Source organism: Giraffa tippelskirchi, chromosome 2 (genome assembly GCF_054371585.1).
Source record: "Giraffa tippelskirchi isolate mGirTip1 chromosome 2, T2T-mGirTip1v1.2.pri, whole genome shotgun sequence".
Taxonomy (NCBI): Eukaryota; Metazoa; Chordata; class Mammalia; order Artiodactyla; family Giraffidae; genus Giraffa; species Giraffa tippelskirchi.
In genome coordinates this window covers 37,276,113-37,297,401 of record NC_137276.1, presented here as the reverse complement: position 1 = coordinate 37,297,401, position 21,289 = coordinate 37,276,113, and the positions used below count along the sequence as shown (strand labels likewise).

The 21,289-nt window shown below is 40.7% G+C and overlaps 2 long non-coding RNA genes across 3 annotated transcripts in view; one reads left to right on the top strand and one right to left on the bottom strand.

Annotated features, from left to right (window-relative positions):
• The window catches only part of LOC145531835 (uncharacterized), a 163,749-nt gene that overhangs the window by 43,224 nt on the left and 99,236 nt on the right, over positions 1 to 21,289 (top strand). The window lies entirely within an intron of this gene.
• Positions 17,761 to 21,229, bottom strand: LOC145531837 (uncharacterized). Its single transcript, XR_014072798.1, has 2 exons — positions 20,978 to 21,229; positions 17,761 to 17,981 (listed from the first exon to the last, which is right to left on the bottom strand). It is a non-coding gene; the product is annotated as an uncharacterized LOC145531837 (long non-coding RNA).

The window sequence follows — 21,289 nt, the reverse complement described above, 5'->3', positions numbered from 1 at the left end:
GTATGGAGGTTCCTAAAAAAACTAGAAACAGAGTTGCTATATGATCCAGCAATCCCACTCCTGGGCATATATATGCAGAAAGAACCATAGTTCAGAAAATACATGCTGTACTCCATGTTCACAGCAGAACTATTTACAATAGTCAAGGCATATAAACAACCTAAATATTCATCAATAGATGAATGGATAAAGAATGTGTGTGTGCTCAGTCATTTCAGTCATGTTCAACTCTGCCACCTTATGGACTGTAGCCCACCAGGCTCCTCTGTCCATGGGATTCTCCAGGCAAGAACACTGGAGTGAGTTGCCATGTCTTCCTCCAGGAGATCTTCCTCCCAGGGATTGAACCAGCATTGCCGCATTGCAGGAGAATTCTTTACCGCTATGCCACTTGGAAAGCCCTGGATAAAGAATATGTGGTGTGTATATATATACATACATACAATGGAATACTGGTGGTTGGTAGTTTAGTCGCTAAGCTGTATCTGACTCTTGCGACCCCAGGGACTGTAGCCTGCCAAGCTCCTCTATCCATGGGATTCTCCAGAAAAGAATAGTGGAGTGGGTTGCCATTCAACAGATGAACGATAAAGAAGATGTGGGCTATATATACAATGAAATGTCACTCAGCCATAAAAAGAATGAAATAATGCCATTTGCAGCAACATAGATGGACCTAGAGATCATCATACTAAGTGAAGTAAATAAGACAGAGAAAGACAAATACCATATGATATCACTTACATGTGGGACCTAAAATATGACACATGTGTGTCTTTAATACAGTTGATTTTCTTTCCTTTCTTCATTCTGAGTCCATAGGTTCTGATAACCCCACATTTTCCCCTTTTGGCCCAGTCCCCAGGCAGATAGCTGGTTTACCCCAACCCTGGGGTCAACAGCTTCTTCCCATAATTATTAATAACTTGGTTACCTCAACTTCTGTTTTGTTCTTCCAGCCTTACAACATCTGTGAAACAATTCCGCATATTAATGCTCCTCTGTTCAAAATGCCTATCCTGGTTTCTGTAGCCCTCATAGTCAACAAAAGAGTCTGAAATGCAGTTCTTGGGTGCAGTCTCAAAAATGACAGAATGATCTGTTCATTTCTAAGGCAAACCATTCAATATCACAGTAATCCAAGTCTATGCCCCAACCAGTAATGCTGAAGAAGCTGAAGTTGAATGGTTCTATGAAGACCTATAAGACCTTCTAGAACTAACACCCAAAAAGGGTATCCTTTTCATTATAGGGGACTGGAATGCAAAAGTAGGAAGTCAAGAGATACCTGGTTCAGTTCAGTTCAGTCGCTCAGTCAGGTCCAACCCCTTGCGACCCCATGGACTGCAGCACACCAGGCCCCCCTATCCATCACCAGCTCCCAGAGTTTACTCAAACTCATGTCCATTGAGTCAGTGATGCCATCCAACCATCTCATCCTCTGTCGTCCCCTTCTCCTCCCACCTTCAATCTTTCCCAGCATCAGGGTCTTTTCTAATAAGTTAGTTCTTCACATCAGGTGGCCAAATTATTGGAGTTTCAGCTTCAACATCAGTCCTTCCAATGAATATTCAAGACTGATTTCCTTTAGGATGGACTGGCTGGATTTCCTTGCTGTCCAACGGACTCTCAAGAGTCTTCTCCAACACCACAATTCAAAACATCAATCCTTCATCACTCAGCTTTCTTTATAGTCCAACTCTCACATCCATACACGACGATTGGAAAAACCATAGCTTTGACTAGACGGGCCTTTGTTGGCAAAGTAATGTCTCTGCTTTTTAATATGCTGTCTAGGTTGGTCATAACTTTCCTTCCAAGGAGTAAGCGTCTTTTAATTTCATGGCTGTAGTCACCATCTGCAGTGATTTGGGGGCCCCCAAAATAAACTCTGTCACTGTTTCCATTGTTTCCCCATCTATTTGCCATGAAAAAGTAGGAAGTCAAGAGATACCTGGAGTAACTGGTAAATTTGGCCTTGGAGTACAAAATGAAGCAGGGCAAAGGCTAACAGAGTTTTGCCAAGCAAATGCACTGGTCATAGCAAATACCCTCTTCCAACAACACAAGAGAAGATCTACACATGAATATCACCAGGTTGATTGACTACATTATATAATTATATATTCTTTATTATTGTATGTAATATGATAATTATGATTAATATATAATTATATTAATTATATATTATATAATCAGACTGATTATATTCTTTGCAGCCAAAGATGGAGAAGCTCTATACAGTCAGCAAAAACAAGACTAGGAGATGACTGTGGCTCAGATCATGAACTCCTTATTGCCAAATTCAGGCTTAAATTGAAGAAAGTAGGGAAAACCACTAGGCCATTCAGATATGACCTAAATCAATCCCTTACGATTATACAGTGGAAATGACAAATAGATTCAAGGGATTAGATCTGATAGACAGAGTGCCTGAAGAACTATGGATGGAGGCTCATGACATTGTACAGGAGGCAGTGCTCAAGAACATCCAAAGAAAAAGAAATACAAAAAGGCAAAATGGTTGTCTGAGGAGGCCTTACAAATAGCTGAGAAAAGAAGAGAAGTGAAAGGCAAAGGAGAAAAGGAAAGATATACCCATTTTAATGCAGAGTTCCAAAGAATAGCAAGGAGAGATAGGAAAGCCTTCCTCAGTGATGAATGCAAAGAAATAGAGAAAACAATAGAATGGAAAAGACTAGAGATCTCTTCAAGAAAATTAGAGATACCAAGGGAACATTTCATGCAAAGATGGGCACAGTAAAGGACAGAAATGGTATGGACATAACAGAAGCAGAAAATATAAAGAAGAGGTGGCAAGAATACATAGAAGAACTATACAAAAAAAGATCTTCATGACCCAGATAACCATGATGATGTGATCACTGACCCAGAGCCAGACATCCTGAAATGCAAAGTCAAGTGGGTGTTAGGAAGCATCACTATGAACAAAGCTAGTTGAGGTGATGGAATTCCAGTTGAGCTATTCCAAATCCTGAAACATGACGCTGTGAAAGTGCTGCACTCAATCTGCCAGCAAATTTGGAAACCTCAGCAGTGGCCACAGGACTGGAACAGGTCAGTTTTGATTCCAATCCCAAAGAAAGGCAATGCCAAAGATTGTTCAAACTACCGCACAATCACACTCATTTCACACACTAGTAAAGTAATGCTCAAAATTTTCCAAGCCAGGCTTCAACAGTACGTGAACCATGAAATTCCATATGTCCAAGCTGGATTTAGAAAAGGCAGAGGAACCAGAGATCAAATTGCCAACATCCATTGGATCATCAAAAAAGCAAGAGAGTTCCAGGAAAACATCTATTTCTGCTTTATTGACTATGCCAAAGCCTTTGACTGTGTGGATTACAGCAAACTGTGGAAAATTCTCAAGAGATGGGAATATCAGACCACCTGACCTGCCTCCTGAGAAATCTGTATGCAGGTCAGGAAGCAACAGTTAGAACTGGACATGGAACAACAGACTGGTTCCAAATAGGGAAAGGAGTATGTTAAGGCTGTATATTGTCATCCTGCTTATTTAACTTATATGCAGAGTACATCATGAGAAATGCCAGGCTGGATGAAGCACAAGCTGGAAGGAGTCAAGATTGCAGGGAGAAATATCAATAACCTCAGATATGCAGAAGACACCACCCTTATGGCAGAAAGTGAAGAGGAATTAAATAGCCTCTTCTGAAAGTGAAAGAGGAGAGTGAAAAAGTTGGCTTAAAACTCAACATTCAGAAAACTAAGATCATAGCATCCGGCCCCATCACTTCATGGCAAATAGATGCAGAAACAAGGGAAACAGTGACAGAATTTATTTTTTGGGCTCCAAAATCACTGCAGATGGTGACTGCAGCCATAAAATTAAAAGACACTTGCTCCTTGGAAGAAAAGCTATGACCAACCTAGACAGCATATTAAAAAGCAGAGACATTACTTTGCCAACAAAGTTCTGTCTAGTCAAAGCTATGGTTTTTCCAGTGGACATGTATGGATGTGAGAGTTGGATTATAAAGAAAGCTTAGCACCGAAGAATTGATGCTTTTGAACTGTGGTGTTGGAGAAGACTCTTGAGAGTCCTTTGGACTGCAAGGAGATCAAACCAGTCCATCCTAAAGGAAATCAGTTCTGAATATTCATTGGAAGGACTGTTGCTGAAGCTGAAATTTCAATACTTTGGCCACCTGATGCAAAGAATAGACTCATTTGAAAAGACCCTGATGCTGGGAAAGATTGAAGGTGTGAGGAGAAGGGGACAACGGAGGATAAGATGGTTGGATGGCAACACTGACTTATTGGATATGAGTTTGAGGAAGCTCCAGGAGTTGGTGATAGACAGGGAAGCCTGGCATGCTGCAATCCATGGGGTCGCAAGGAGTCAGCCACAACTGAGCAAGTGAACTGAACTGATTTTCCTGTCTATACAACTACGAATTTTAAAAGCATCTCTTTAAATACAAATGAAGAGTTAAACATTCACATAGTGATAAGAATTATATATGTCAGATTACTTTCTCTTTATGATGATTTCTTTTTATTCATCAAACATTTATTGAACATCTAGTTTGGACCAGATCCTATGCTTCCACCATTGGTAAAAGGATGAAAAAGACAGTTCTTATCCTTGAGGAGCTTAGAGTCAGGGTGGGGCTGGAACAGCAGAAGCAACAAAGATCACAGTATGATAAGACCTGTGGGAACACACAGGGTTTCCATAGTGGCTCAATGGTAAAGAATCCACCCTCCAATGCAGGAGACACAGGTTTGATCCCTGGGTTGGGAAGATTCCCTGGAGAAGGAAAGAGCAACCCATTTCTGTATTCTTGCCTGGGCAATCCCATGGACAGAGGGGCCTGGTGGGCTACAGTCCATGGAGTCACAGAAGAGTCTGACACAACTTAGTGACTGAACAACAGCATCAACATGGGAGCCTAGATGGCATCACCGACTCAGTGGACGTGAGTTTGAGCAAGCTGAGGCAAATGGTGAAGGACAGGGAAGCCTGGCGTGCTGTAGTTCCATGGGGAACATGAATCGGACACGACTGAGGGACTGAACAGTGTCAACGTGGGAGCAGGTAGAGTAGTGGGTGGATGCCTAACATAGTCCAAGGCGGGAGAAGTCAGGAAAGCTTTCTCCTTACTGTCCTCATGCCTTGCTGTGAAGAAGAGGAAGAGGTAGGGGAAAAGTTTCCAAGCTGAATGAGGAGCTAAGATCCATATCTACAGAGCACGGTTCTTTTAGGACACTGAAGTGTTTCCATGATGTTGAAGAAGAGATGGAGCATTATAGCCACTAAAGCTGGAAGGGTAGGCAGTGAGGTACCCAGTACTGGAGAACAATGTGAGACTTTCCTTATTATGGGTTCACCTGAAAACCACTGAAAATAGTGACTGGCTCAAGTTTATAGACAGGCATTACTTCTGGCTGAAATAGAAGAACAACATATTTTCTAGAAGCTACCAAATGACTGGCTAATTAACACAAGTTAGGGTATGAATGTTTCCTTCTTTCACTCCAAACATTTCGTGAACACCCACGATATATCAAGCACCATGTTTGGTCTTGGAAACAAAGATAAATAAGATGTTTCATACCTTCAAAGACTTCACCATCTCATGGTGGAGAAAGAATCTTTAAGATAATTGTGTTAAGTATCATAGAAATAGACAAGAGAGAGAGACCAAGTAGAAGAAAATGGAAGATATAAAGAAAGTGATAGTGGCTTGGATCCTGAAGGATGAGGACAGAACATGGGTTATAAAAGAGCAGGGATTCAGTGTTTCAGTGAAGGAGAGCGCTATTTGTATTAGATGGGGACTCCATGCTCCAGACATGTTCAGGGATGAGCCAAGAGTCCTAGGCTATGAGTAAATGAGCTCATGGGAGATGAAGTCCTAAGCCTGGGTCATAAGGGACCTCAGAAGCCTTGTTGACAATGACACATCTAAGCAACAGGCACTCACCAAAGGCTTTTGAAGGATATGGGGGCTGATGGAGTAAGATCCACATTTAAGAAGATTATTTCTGGAGAATAAAACTGAAAAATAGAGACTGGCAGCAGAGACCAGTTTTGAAGTTGGGGCAGTAGTTGATGGTGACGAAAACTTGAACTATGAGAAGTAGTAGGAACGGAGAGGAACAAACCAATCCTGGCTCATAGACTCCATCCAAGAAAACATGTTCACATGTTCATGTTAAAGCATCTGTTAATTCCCAGGGGAAGCTTGGGAAATATGCTTTCGTTCATCTTTCTCAAAACTTTGCTAGAATCTGTTGAACCGTGTCTTAAAATTCATGCCCTAGTAGAGCAGTCTTTTATCATTCCAAATCCAGCAGGAAGGCCTCCTAGGACACAGCCCTGAGTGCTGAGGGAAATGCTGAAAAGGCAATGTGAGGATTCTAAGTGCAAGGATATACTCCATGGACTGCAAGGAGACAAATTTTCAAAGATAAAGGGAAGGGATGCGGGGATGCAGAAATGAAAAAGACCTGAGTCTGAGTGAGATAAGAAACTAGGGGGTGGGGGCGGGGTGGGATTCTTTTTCTTCCTTTCGCCTGGAAAATCCCATGGATGGAGGAGCCTGGTAGGCTGCAGTCCATGGGGTCGTACACGACTGAGCAACTTCACTTTCACTTTTCACTTTCAAGTATTGGAGAAGGAAATGGCAACCCACTCCAGTGTTCTTGCCTGGAGAATCCCAGTGACGGCGGAGCCTGCTGGGCTGCCATCTGTGGGGTTGCACAGAGTCGGACACGACTGAGGTGACTTAGCAGTAGCAAAGAGGAGAGAGAGGAAAATCTGGGAACAAATGGTGGTCAGATGTTGTGAAGGCGAACACATCCAGAACCGGGCAGGTGACGTGAATAGTTTTGTGAAGCAGGCTTGGTTAAGAACATGGAAACATGTGGTCTATAAAAGGGGCAGATACCCACAAGCTCCAGCCACTTGTCACATGGATATGCAGTGTTGCCAGATCTTGTAACTTTTCAAGATATGTTCCCAATGCAGGGAACCCAGGTTCAATCCCTGGTCACAGAACTAGATCCCACATGCCGCAACTAATAGTTTGCATGCCACAACGAAGATGGAAGATCCTGCATGCTGTAACTAAGGCCTGGCACAGACAATTATTTGATTAATTTAAAAAAAAACCCACACTGGCTATATTTGGCCCTTGGGTGGCTAATTTGTAACCTCTGCTCTAGGGAGACTGGGATAAATAAATCCTTCTAGCCATGGCAGATATGCAGCCTACTTCTGCCAGAACATAAGGCATGAAAGGATAATGTTTCCAAAAAGAAAAAAAGAAAAGAAAAGAAAAACTATTAAATCTACTGGCTAATTTTAAAAAGAAGATAAAGAATGCACTGATACGTAAGTGTGGTCTTTATTTTGGTAGGAAATAGTTTATAAAGCCAAAGCAGAAGGAAGGAAATCAATCTTCTCTGAAGTAGTCCCTGTCATATCTTTAAGAAGCCAGGGTTAAAGATAACGACACTTTTGAAAATCATGGTCTGAATCTCTTTCAGGAGCTAGCACTGGCAATGAAAGTCCATTATTTTCATATATATCACAGACAGGGTATAAAGAGTTCCCAGGAATCAATAATAAGATGATATCCTAACATAACATGGAAAAAGAATGTGCACAGTTCACAGAAAAGGAAATATTATAGGCTTTTCACATATAAAAATGTTTTGATTTACTTCACTCATTGTATAAAAAAATCTAAATTATAACAATGGTTTTCACCTATAATATATTGAAAAAAGTTAAAAAGAAATTTGCATAATCAGTTATGTAGACAAAGGTGTTTGGAAATGGCTCAGTCAGGTGAAATTAAAAATTGACATGGCTGCTAAGGAGAGCAAATTAGCAGGATCCATTAGAATCTAGAAGTATGTGTACTTCTCGACCATCAAATTTCTAAATATAAGAAGTAATTATTTGCATGGTTTTATTCACACACTTGTGAAAGGAAATACACATATATTCATTAGCATCACTTATAATAGCAAAGAGTTTTGCGATGAACTAAATGCCCACTAATGTCACAATAAAATAAATGATAGTACTCTCAAACAATGCAATATACTGAAGCCATTAGAAAGAAGCAGCTCTGTATGTACTGAAACGGACACATCTCCAATATATATTAAGTGAAAGAAGTAAGGGTAAGAAGTATAAATTGTTTAATAACATTTAAAGATTGCATAAATATATACTTATATATGTATAGAATGGCTTGAGAAGGTTTGAAAAGCATCTTTCAAGAAGGGATGCCCCGGGACATCCATGGTAATCCAGTGTCTGAGACTCCAGGCTCCCAATGCAAGGGGCCTGGGGTCGATCCCTGGTCAGGAAACTGGATTCCATTTGGCTGCAACAAAGAGTTTGTGTGCCACAACTTAAGATCCCACATGTCAGAACCCACATACCGCAAGAAAGATTGAAGATACCATGTACCACAACTAAGACCTATCGCAGGGGCTTCCCAAGTGGTGCTAGAAATAAAGAATCCACTTGCAAATGCAGGAGACACAAGGGATGCAGGTTTGAACCCTGGGTCAGGAGGATCCCCTGGAGTAGGAAGTGGCAACCCACTCCAGTATTCTTGTCTGGAAAATTCCATGGACAGAGGAGTACAGTTCGTGGGGCTGCAAAGAATTGGACACTACTGAACATACAACCAAATTAATGTTAATAAATATTAATTTTAAGAAAAAAAGAAGAGATGCCTCTGTGAGGGCAGACTGGATGGAAAACAGAGATGGGAGGGAATTAACATTTTGCTATATACTCTGGTGTATGTTGAATTTTGTCATACACACACACACACATATAAAATGTAGTATCAATATATGCTGTGTAATATAATAATATGTATAGGATATAATGGGGCTTCCCTGATGGCTCAGACGGTAAGAATCTGCCTGAAATGCAGGAGAACCGGGTTCAGTCCCTGAGTTGGGAAGATACCCTGGAGAAGGAAATGGCTACCCACTGCAGTATTCTTACCTGGAGAATTCCATGGACAGAGGAGCCTGGCAGGCTACAGTCATGAGGTTGCAAAGAATCAGACACAACAGTGAGAGACTAATACTTTCACTTTCACAGGATATAATACTTATATTTATATTACCTATTAAAAGCAATTTTTTAAAAGGGCCTACTAACTTAAAAAATCACTTATTCTCAATCCTCTTTAAAGTCCTCTGTTATTTTTGAATCAAGATCAAAATAGTTTCTAAGTCCCAGTAACTCTACCACAGCTTTGGCTATTGAAATAATTGTTATTTTTCCTTTGCTCTCTTAGATTCATTAGCTTTTCCATCCAACATGCTAGTGAAAGTACATTCAAACCCACAAATGTGAAAAAACGAGGCCTAGAAATGTGACTCCTCTGTGTAGAAGTTCTGGGTCAGTTTCTTTGCAGGAGTCCAAACTTCTCAGCTTCTCCCTGAATTATCCTCTATATGAAATAAAATGGGAAGGCAGACATTTAAATGACAACAAATGAAGCCTGGGTCTGCTATACTATAATAGAAGTGGAAAATTCTGTGCACTCTTTGAGTTACCACTGTGTATAAGCACAGACGATCTTTCTCAGGCAGACACAGAAGTATATAGAAGACTTAGAAATCCCACTAGTTTCAGAGTCTACTGCCAATAAATTTAATAAGAAATGGAAGCAAAGTTATTTATTTGTTTTACAGCATTCTTAAGGCTCTGCAGAAAGAAACTCTTGGAAGAGTTTAGGTCAGTGAGTGAGTAAAACATGAACAATCCTTTTAACACAACATTGTAAATCAACTATACTCCAATATAAAATAAAATTTTTTTAAGTTTAATGATTATTTGCCAAATCTCCAAATACTTCTTGAGTACCTACTAAGTGCTAGGTCAGTAGACTAGGTACCATAGTAGGATTACCATGATGGGTAAGGAGTTTATAATCCAATTCCACACTTTTCAGAGTCTCCTCCAAGGAGCACTAAATTCTAAGAAATATTAACATTGTTATAAGCCAGAAAATTTTTTCTTGATAGTTATGAACCTTATTAATCAGAAATTAAGCAAAGTTTCATTGACACAGGTCTTTTAAAATCTCTTAATATGCTCACATGCACTGTGAATTTTCTAAAGAGGAACATGGTAGGCAGCCTTTCCTAAAATTATTTGAACACAATTAGCTTTTTGGTTTGAAGAGCTGGATGGACCAATGTCTATGCAGCATATGTTGGGAATCAATAGCCTTATGGAGAGAGAAATATAAATACATATGTGAAAAGTTAATAGCAAAACAAAAGTATCAAAAAGCAAGCTGCATTTCACTGCCCATATTTTGGTAGGGATGTGATGAATGGCTTGAGTTTCAGAGGTGAACTATAGTTGCAAATGCTGGGTGGAATAGAAAGAGCTGGGGCTAAGCTGCAAAGAAGGGATCCATCAGTCAAGGAGGAGAAGCAACTGAAAGGGATAGAGCTCTTTGGAGGAGGAAGGAGACCAGCTTGCTGGAAATTGAGGGTTCGTATACAGGAAGGAGATGGAGTTCAGTCTAGGTAGGACTGGATTGCAAAGGGACTTGACTACCAGGTTAAGTAAACTGAACCTTGTCTTACAGGCAGTTCAGTTCAGTTCAGTCACTCAGTCGTGTCCAACTTTTTGCAACCCCATGGACTGCAGCATGCCAGCCCTCTCTGTCCATCACCAACTCTCGGAGTTTACTCATACTTGTGTCCATTGAGTCGGTGATGCCATCCAACCACCTCATCCTCTGTCGTCCCCTTCTCCTTCCGCCTTCCATCTTTCCCAGCATCAGGGTCTTTTCCAATGAGTCAGTTCTTTGCATCAGGTGGCCAAAGTATTGGAGTTTCAGCTTCAACATCAGTCCTTTCAATGAATATTCAGGACTGATTTCCTTTAGGATAGACCAGTTGGATCTCCTTGCAGTCCAAGGGACTCTCAAGAGCCTTCTCCAATACCACAGTTCAAAAGCATCAATTCTTTGGCGCTCAGCTTTCTTTATAGTCCAAATATCACATCCATACATGACTACTGGAAAAACCATAGCCTTGATTAGATGGACCTTTGTTGACAAAGTAATGTCTCTGCTTTTTAATATGTTGTCTAGGTTGGTCATAACTTTTCTTCCAAGGAGTAAGCGTCTTTTAATTTCATGGCTGCAATCACCATCTGCAGTGACTTTGGAGCCCCCCAAAATAAATTCTGTCACTGTTTCAACTGTTTCCCCATCTATTTGCCATGAAGTGATGGGACCAGATGCTATGATCTTAGTCTTCTGAATGTTTAGCTTTAAGCCAACTTATTCACTCTCCTCTTTCACTTTCATCAAGAGGCTCTTTAGTTCTTCTTCACTTTCTGCCATAAAGGTGGTATCTTCGTATCTGAGGTTATTGATATTCTCCTGGCAATCTTGTTTCCAGCTTGTGCTTCCTCCAGCCCAGCATTTCTCATGATGTACTCTGCATGTAGGTTAAATATGCAGGGTGACAATATACAGCCTTGACGCACTCCTTTTCCTATTTGGAACCAGTCTGTTGTTCCATGTCCAGTTCTAACTGTTGCTTCTCGAACTGCATGCAGATTTCTCAGGAGGTCTGGTGGTCTGGTATTCCCATCTCTTGATGAATTTTCCACAGTTTGTTGTAATCCACACAAAGGCTCTGGCATAGTCAATAAAGCAGAAGTAGATGTTTTTCTGGAACTCTCTTGCTTTTTCTACATTCAACATCCAACAGATGTTGGCAGTTTGATCTCTGGTTCCTCTGCCTTTTCTAAAACCAGGTTGCACATCTGGAAGTTCATGGTTCATGTACAGTCGAAGTCTGGCTTGGAGAATTTTGAGCATTACTTTACTAGCATGTGAGATGAGTGCAATTGTGTGGTAGTTTGAACATTCTTTGGCATTTCCTTTCTTTGAGATTGGAATAAAAACTGACCTTTTCCAGTCCTGTGGCCACTGCTGAGTTTTCCAAATTTGCTGGCATATTGAGTGCAGCACTTTGACAGCATCATCTTTTAGGATTTGAAATAGCTCAACTGGAATTCCATCACCTCCACTAGCTTTGTTTGTAGTGATGCTTCCTAAGGCCCACTTGACTTCACATTCCAGGATGTCTGGCTCTAGGTGAGTGATCACACCATCGTGATTATCTTGGTCATGAAGATCTTTTTTGTATAGTTCTGTGTATTCTTGCCACCTCTTCTTAATATCTTCTGCTTCTGTTAGGTCCATACCATTTCTGTCCTTTACTGTGCCCATCTTTGCATGAAATGTTCCCTTGGTATCTCTAATTTTCTTGAAGAGATCTCTAGTCTTTTCCATTCTATTGTTTTCTCTATTTCTTTGCACTGATCACTGAGGAAGGCTTTCTTATCTCTCCTTGCTATTCTTTGGAACTCTAATAACTCCAGAGAGACTGAAGAGATGGAACCAAAGCAAAAACAACACCCAGTTGTGGATGTGACTGTTGATAGAAGCAAAGTCTGATGCTGTAAAGAGCAATATTGCATAGGAACCTGGAATGTTAGGTCCATGAATCAAGGCAAATTGAAAGTGGTCAAACAGGGGATGGCAAGAGTGAACGTCGACATTTTAGGAATCAGCAAACTAAAATGGACTGGAATGGGTGAATATAACTCAGATGACCATTATATCTACTAATGTGGGCAAGAATCCCTTTGAAGAAATGGAGTAGCCATCATGGTCAACAAAAGAGTCTGAAATGCAGTACTTGGATGCAATCTCAAAAACAACAGACCAATCTCTGTTCATTTCCAAGGCAAATCATTCAGTATCATGGTAATCCAAGTCTATGCCCCAACCAGTAATGCTGAAGAAGCTGAAGTTGAACAGTTATCTGAAGACCTACAATACCTTCTAGAACTAACACCCCCAAAAGATGTCCTTTTCATTACAGGGGACTGGAATGCAAAAGTAGGAAGTCAAGAAACACCTGGATGGGAATGCAAACTAGTACAGCCACTATGGAGAACAGTGTGGAGATTCCTTAAAAAAATGGGAATAGAACTGCCATATGACCCAGCAATCCCACTGCTGGGCATACACACCGAGGAAACCAGAATTGAAAGAGACGCGTGTACCCCAATGTTCATCGCAGCACTGTTTACAATAGCCAGGACATGGAAGCAACCTAGATGTCCATCAGCAGACGAATGGATAAGGAAGCTGTGGTACATATACACAATGGAATATTACTCAGCCATTAAAAAAAAATACATTTGAATTGGTTCTACTGAGATGGATGGAACTGGAGCCCATAATACAGAGTGAAGTAAGCCAGAAAGAAAAACACCAATACAGTATACCAATGCATATATATGGAATTTGAAAGATGGTAACGATAACCCTATATGCGAGACAGAATAAGAGACACAGATGCATAGAACAGTCTTATGGACTCTGAGGGAGAAGGTGAGGGTGGGACGTTCTGGGAGAATAGCATTGAAACATGTATATTATCATATGTGAAACAGAACCCCATTCCATGTTCGATGCATGAGACAAATGCTCAGGGCTTGGGCAATGGGATGACCCAGAGGGATGGGATGGGGAGGGAGGTGGGAGGGGGGTCCAGGAAGGGGAACACATGTAAACCCATGGCTGATTCATGTCAATGTATGGCAAAAACTACTACAATATTGTAAAGTAATTAGCCCCCAACTAAAATAAATAAATTTCTTTAAAAAAAATAAAAAATAAAAAAAATAAAGTTCATTACCATCAGAAAAAAAAAAAAAAGAAACACCTGGAGTAACAGGCAAATTTGGCCTTGGAGTACAGACTGAAGCAGAACAAAGGCTAATAGAGTTTTGCCAAGAGAACGCACTGGTCATAGCAAACACCCTCTTCTGACAACACAAGAGAAGACTCTACACATGGACATCACCAGATGGTCAACACCAAAATCAGATTGATTACATTCTTTGCAGCCAAAGATGGAGAAGTTCTATACAGTCAGCAAAAACAATACCAAGAGCTGACTTGACTCAGATCATGAACTCCTTATTGCCAAATTCAGACTTAAGTTGAAGAAAGTAAGGCAAACCACTAGACCATTCAGGTATGAGCTAAATCAAATCCCTTATGATTATACAGTGGAAGTGAGAAATAGATTCAAGGAATTAGATCTGATAGACAGAGTGCCTGATGAACTATGGACAGAGGTTTGTGACATTGTACAGGAGGCAGTGATCAAGACCATCCCCCCCCAAAAAGAAATACAGGCAGTTGGGAGCCTTAAAAAAGCCTGTAAGCAGGAAATTGAAATGTTCGAGGTGGTGTTCTAAGAAAAAGTACCCTAGTGCTCATTTGTAGAAAGGACTGGGGATCGTGGGAGTAAAATGGGAAAGGAAGGAGCTGGAAGCCAGGAAATAACTGTGAGTTAAAGGTCTCTCATAGAGGTCAATGCACAGACTGCTAAAGGCATATTGAAAGAAAAATTGACAGAACGTGATGGCTGGGTGTGAGAACTGTATAAATGTTAGTGCAAGACGTGGGGTTTGGAGTGTGGATGATAAGATGAGTGGTACCATTCACCTGGGTAGATTAGTTTTTGAGATATCAATTTGCATTTTGCTTTCGAGTTTTTCCTAACCCTGATCCCTACCTTCAATCCCCATGAATTACACACAAGTAGGCAAGTTTTTCATACTATTTTGCTTGAATTGTTTTTGCCTGAAGAGTTGTCAGCTCTCCTTGTCTTTTACAAAGTCAAAACTCACAGAAGGATGATATTGAATGCCCTAGAATGATGAGCTTTAGTGGCAGAAAAAGGAGGTTCAAGGTCAGAGAGAGAGAGAGGGCAGCAGAGATGGATTCCAAGAGGCTAGAAAGAGTGTCCCATGGGAAGTGTACGCCCAGTTCCACTCGGCGGCTGCTACCTGCAGGAAGATGTCTAGCTTCACAGAGGCTGGTGCAAGACGAACCTGGAGAAAACAGAAGCTAGGTTCATCTGGAAGAGTTGAAGATTCCTATGTTTCTCATTTAAAAGTGTGAAGTGAGGATGAGGAAGGTGAGGATGAGGAGAAATAGGAATGCTACGTTAGTATACCCCACATGGGAGAGCAATTTGGCTGTATCTAGTAAAATTGAAGGTTCCCAGAAATCCCCTGGATGTATACCCTAGGAAAGCTCCCACGTGTATGCAGGAGGAGACAGGTGCAAGAATATTGATGGGAAACATTTAAGAGTGGAAAATTGAAAACATCTTAAAATCCAAGAGAGTCTTTAAAAACAGTGTGTATATTCAAGTGGACCACTAAGTGAATGAACTAGAGTAACATGTTAGTTACATAGATAGATTTAAAACATAGATAGATTTAAAAAAAAAATGTTGAATATAAAAAACATGTTTCAGGAGGAAATTACCATTTATATAAAGATTTCCAATATGCAAACTGTGCAAAAGTGCATCATGTATTATTTATGGGCATACACACAAAGCAAAAGGGAGAAACCTTCATGGGCTCCAAAATCATTAAAGTCAAGATAGTGATTTCACTTACGGGGATGGGACAGGAGGGAAATTGGACCAGAAAGGGGTCCTAGAGTTTCACCTATGTCTGTAATAGTTTTTTTTTTTTAAACTTGAACTGTAACAAAATGTCTTAACAGTGTTGGGTACACAGATGTTTGCTATATATCCTTCATGTTTGTGTGAACTTTTGAAATATCTCAATAAAAATATTTTTTAATTATTTTAACAGATTTATTGAGATAGAATTAACTACATCAGTTTACAGTGAATAATTTGATGTTTTGACATATGTATACATCATTGAAACTATCACTGTAATAAAGAGGATGAACATATTTATTATTCTCCAAATTGTCCTCGTGTTCTTCTTTATTTACTTTTTTCCTCTCTCTCCTCTCCACTCACACTCTGAGGCAACCAGTGATCTGCTTTCAGTTCCCATTAATTTGTTTCCATTTTATAGACACATGCCTAACTGGAAGCACAATGAGAAGTATACATAATTAGAAGTAGCAACTCTTTTTTGACTACTTTTTTCATTCAGTATAATTACATTGACATCCATCTATGTTGTTATATACATAGTCCCTTCCTTTTTATTCCTGAGTAGTATTTAACTCTATGGATATACTACAGTTTGTTTGTCCATTCATCTGTTGATAGACTTTGGGATTGAGATCTGAAAATTCTTTATAAATACTGAATAGAAGTCAGCCATGTGATTTGCAAACATACTTCCCAGCCTGTGGTTCTCTTTTTCTTTGTTTAACAGTGTCATTCAAAGAACAATTCTTCATTTTGATAAAGTCTGATTTATCAATGTGTTCTTTTGTAGACTGTGCTTTGGTTTTATAACTAAAAGAAAAAAAACAGTAAGTTCACAAAGATTTTCTCCCATGTTTTCCCCTGTAAGTTCTGTAATTTCAGGTTTTATAGGTCAGTGATCCATTTTGGGGAGCCTCCCAGCTGGCACTAGTGGTAAAGAACCCAACAACCGATGCAAAAGACATAAGAGATGTGGGTTTGATCCCTGGGTTCGGAAGATGACTGGAGGAGGGCACAGCAACCCATTCCAGTGTTGATGCCTGGAGAATCCCATGGACAGAGCAGCCTGGCAGGCTACGGTCCATACTGTCACAAAGAGCCAGACATGACTGAAGCAACTTAACACGTAGATCCTTTTTTTAGCTATTTTTTAAAAAATTATTTATTTTAATTGGAGGCTAATTACTTAATATTGTGGTGGGTTTTGCCATACATAGACATGAATCAGCCACAGGTGTACATGTGTTCCCTCATCCTGAACTCCCATCTCAGCTCCCTCCCCATCCCATTTTTTTAACTGTTTTTTTTTATATAAAAGGTTTTTTGGTTGTTTTTTGTGTTTTTAATTAAAGAAGGTTTTACATGCAAATATCCAACTGTTACAATATCATTTGGTACACCTTTGTGGACCATCAGTTACCATATGTTCAGGTCTATTTCTGTATTTTTACCCTGTTCCATAGGATAGATTTGTCTATCTATATCTAATATAGATATATTTCTCTATCTTTATGCCAGTACCATGCTGTTTTGATTCCTGTAACTTTTAAAACAGTCTTGAGGTCAGGTAGTGTAAATCCTCCAACTTTATTCTTCTTTTCAAAGTAGCTTGTCAATCCTAGATTTTAGAGTACTTCCCTGATAGCTCAGTTGGTAAAGAATCTGCCTGCAATGCAGGAGACCTGGGTTTGATCCCTGGGTTGGAAGATCCCATGGAGAAGGGAAAGGCTACCTGCTCCAGTATTCTGGCCTGGAGAATTCCATGGGCTACAGTCCATGGGGTCGCAAAGAGTCAGACACAACTGAGCGACTTTCACTTTATGAATTTTAGAATCAGCTTATTAATCTCTTCAAAAATAAAAACCAGTTGTGATTTTGATAGACTGTCTTGAATCTAGAGATAAACTTGGGGAGAATTAGCATCTTAACAACACTGAGTCTTCTGATCCGTGAATCTATTATTTAGGCCCTCTTTAATTTTTTCAGCAATGTTTTGTTGTTTTCAGTATACACATCTTGCAAATCTTTTTTGTCAGATTTATCTGCATTTCATCTTTTTGATACTTCCATAAATGAGTTTGGTTTTGGAATTTCAATTTCCAGGTGTTCTTGCAAAGTTATAAAACATACTTACTACTTTGAATAGCCTTTTTATATAAATTTCTACATGAACAATCATTTCATCTTTGAATATTTATTCCTTTATCTAGATACCATTTATTTCTTTGTCTTGCTTGATGGCGCTGTCTAGGACATCCAGTTTAACGTATTCTGGTTCTCTTATGTGATGATCAGTCTGAGGCAGCCACACGAGGGAACACGGAGAGAAAAGGGAAACAGCAAAGATCTAGCCATGCTCAGATAGGTGGGTAAATCAGCATACTCCAATAATCAAGAAGCTAAAAGAAGAAAGAGGAGGTTGGAGGTTGTTACTATCCTGTGCTCAGAGAGGCAAAGCGAATTGAGACTGAGGAGCCATCAGATCCAGTGACTGAGAGATGGTTCGTGTTCTCATAAATACAAGTTTAGTATATTGTGAAAAAGGGACCCATTTCAGACACTTGAAACAGGGGGTGGGGTGGTGAAGATGCCTCTGAATAAGTGTAGATCATTCTAAGAGTTTGGCTATGAAAAGGAGGGAAATTGAGCAGTGATTTGAGGGAGAACTTGAGTATGAATATTGTCGCCCCTCAGTATCTGCAGGGGGTTGGTTCCAGAACCTGCTGCTGATACCAAAATCCTTGGATTCTCAAGTCCCATGGTTGGCCTTCCATATGAGTAGCTTCTCCATCCAAGTAACTTCCCCATCCAAGGATCCAACCAGCCCCAGATTGTGTAGTACTGTATTAATTAAAAACAATCCACATATATGTGGACCCACACAGTTAAAACTTGGGTTGTTCAAGGGTCAGCTGATAAGAAAGTTTTACTGATAAGAAATACCAAAGATGTCTGTTTAATAATGACCATTTTTACCATCTTCAAATATTACTATTGTGAAACATTGTTATAATTGCAAAGCTTTATTTTTAGAGATGATTCACTCAATTCACTCACCAAGTGTAAAAATAAAGAAATCTGCATTTCAAATGTAAATGTTAGAAGCAATAAATATTTTCAAATCTTAAACACAAGTAGGAAAAGTATGATTTTTTTTTTCAAAATCAGAGGTTCTAGAAAACATCTCCCTTTTACTTAACAATTGTAAAGAGGGGGAGTGGGGTGGTGGGTGAGGGAACTGTGGAGTCAGAAGTGTGTGAGATCAACTCAGCAGATGGCCCGGGGCTTGGGGAGCTGGGTCTCTCTTTGGGAACTTCTGGAAGCTTGCTTGTTATCAGCTTTCCACAGCTCACAGTTCTCTCCACATAATGCAATACGCTTTGTGCCCAGCATGTTCTCAACAGACCTCTGAGAGAACAATGCAGAGAAAATGGTAGAAACCTGTGTGTGGGATGCCAGTGCTCCAGCTCAGATCTTCTCCATCTGAAGTCAGTTTTTAAGAGATCAATGTGACTGGAAGCAAGATAACTAAATTTGAATTAACTGTAGCTAGATTATATTTCTATTGTTGTTCAGTTGCTAAGTCCTGTCTAACTCTCTGCACCCCATGGTCCGCAGTACGCCAGGCTTCTCCATCCTTCACTATCTCCCAGAGTTTGTTCAAAGTCTTGTCCATTGAGTCAGTGATGTTATCCAACCATCTCATCCTCTGTCGCCCCCCTCTCCTCCTGCCCTCAGTCTTTCCCAGCATTTCCTATGAGTTGGCTTTTTGCATCACGTGGCCAAAGTATTGGAGCTTCAGCTTCAGCATCAGTCCCTCCAGTGAATATTCAGGATTGATATCCTTTAGGAATTACTGGTTTGCTCTCCTTGCTGTCCAAGGGACTTTCAAGAGTCTTCTCCAACACCACAGTTCAAAAGCACCATTCTTTGGCACTCAGCCTTCTTTAGGGTTCAACTGTCATATCCATGCATGACTATTGGAAAAACCATAGATTTGAGTATACGAACCTTTAATATATTTCTATTCCTGTGTTTAAAGTAGAATGATGAGATGATAAAAAAAAAATACTGGAGCAGATGAAGTAGGATATGAAAGAGAATTATGAGCTACTCATCATGTAAAGCCTGGCTACTCAGAGTGTGGTCCATGGACCAGAAGCATCAGCATCACCTGGCAGCTTGTAGCAAAGCAGAATCTCAGGTGCTGTCCCAGACCCACTAAGTCTGCAGGTGATTCCCAGGTAATCTGTCTGTGTATGCAAGTTTGAGAAAGTGCTGTTGAAAACATTCAGGGACAGTAAGAAGATGTTCTTTAGGGATCAGACAGCTGAGTGGCAAAATGAGTCTCTCTGGCAGGACTCATGAGTAGATTAGTGAGACATCCATCAGGGATTAATCAACAAGGATTTGTAGGGAAATGTAAAGAGAAGAGGAAGCTGGCAGTTCTGGAAACTGAGTAAGAGGCAGAATGTAAGAATCAAGAATAAAATTTTTCAGCTTATTCATGCTGGCAGAATCTGTGGTTTAAGGAGAGATCAGATTTATCCAAGACTGAAAGGCTGGACCCAGAACAATGAGAAATTTTGCCCAGGCCAAGTCCTGGAAGTTTCCTAGATATTTAAGTGAGGAGAGTTTGAACAAGCCACAGGGTTGGAGAAGGAAGAAGAGACCAGATGATGGTGCTTGTGTTGGGGGTGGTGTCAGTACTGGGCGTGGTCTATAAAGCTCACTCAGTCTTTCGCTTTACACTAAACTTTCATTGTGGGGCTGGAGTTATTTGGACCCTCTCTACCAACTGCCTGCCTTGAAACAAAAACAAGGTAGACCAGAGTATGGCTTTCAGGAACATAATCATCTTTGGAAATTTTCTATCCTCCCTGGTGATTGCAGGAGACAATCACTCCCAGTGAGATGCCAGGATGGCAGGAACTTGGCTGGCAGGAGGCCCCTGTAGGGACTTTGCTGGCAGGAACCTCCCACTGTTTCAGATGTACATTGCATTCATCTCGGGTCGTCATCCACACTTGAGGGTCTGGGCCACTTGTGCTCACAGCCCTCCCTTTCTGACCCAACCTCTGCACCACTGTCCATCCAGTCAAGCCTCCAGCATCTGCCTTTGCTCTCCCTACACAGCTGCAGTCCTGCATCCTCCTGGTTTTCAAATGGTTGGTACTGTCTGGATTACCTGCGAGTGCTGGTATAAAATGTTGATTCCTGGCCTCCCACCCCAGGGCCCTGAGGGATGCTGATAGTGGAGGTCCAGCATGGGATCCAGAAAATACATTAGTAACAAGTACCAGAAAGTGATCCTGACGCAGATATTCCCACCAGATCTCTGAAGCACTGTTATCCCCCCTCCTTCTATGTGACTCCTTCGCTGCTCAGATCTTACCAGTTGGGGTGGTGATGGTGGTGAGGATGTGGAGACTAGCTGATAGACGCTGGCTCCTCTACGTTAGCCATTCCCTCTCTGCTCTCCCCCTGGTGATGCCAGTTTCCAGACAGTATCACTTCCTCCCCACCCCCATCACTCCTCCCTTCTGCCCTTTGCTGCTGTCTCCAGGACCTTCAGACAGGGGCAATCCACCATTTGCAAATCTCCAGCCCTCACCAACTCTCATCCATTGTGAAGTTTCCCCAACGTGTCTGTCTCACTGTTCTAGTTCTGCATTTGGAATCCTCGCAGTTCTAGCCAGCTTTTACC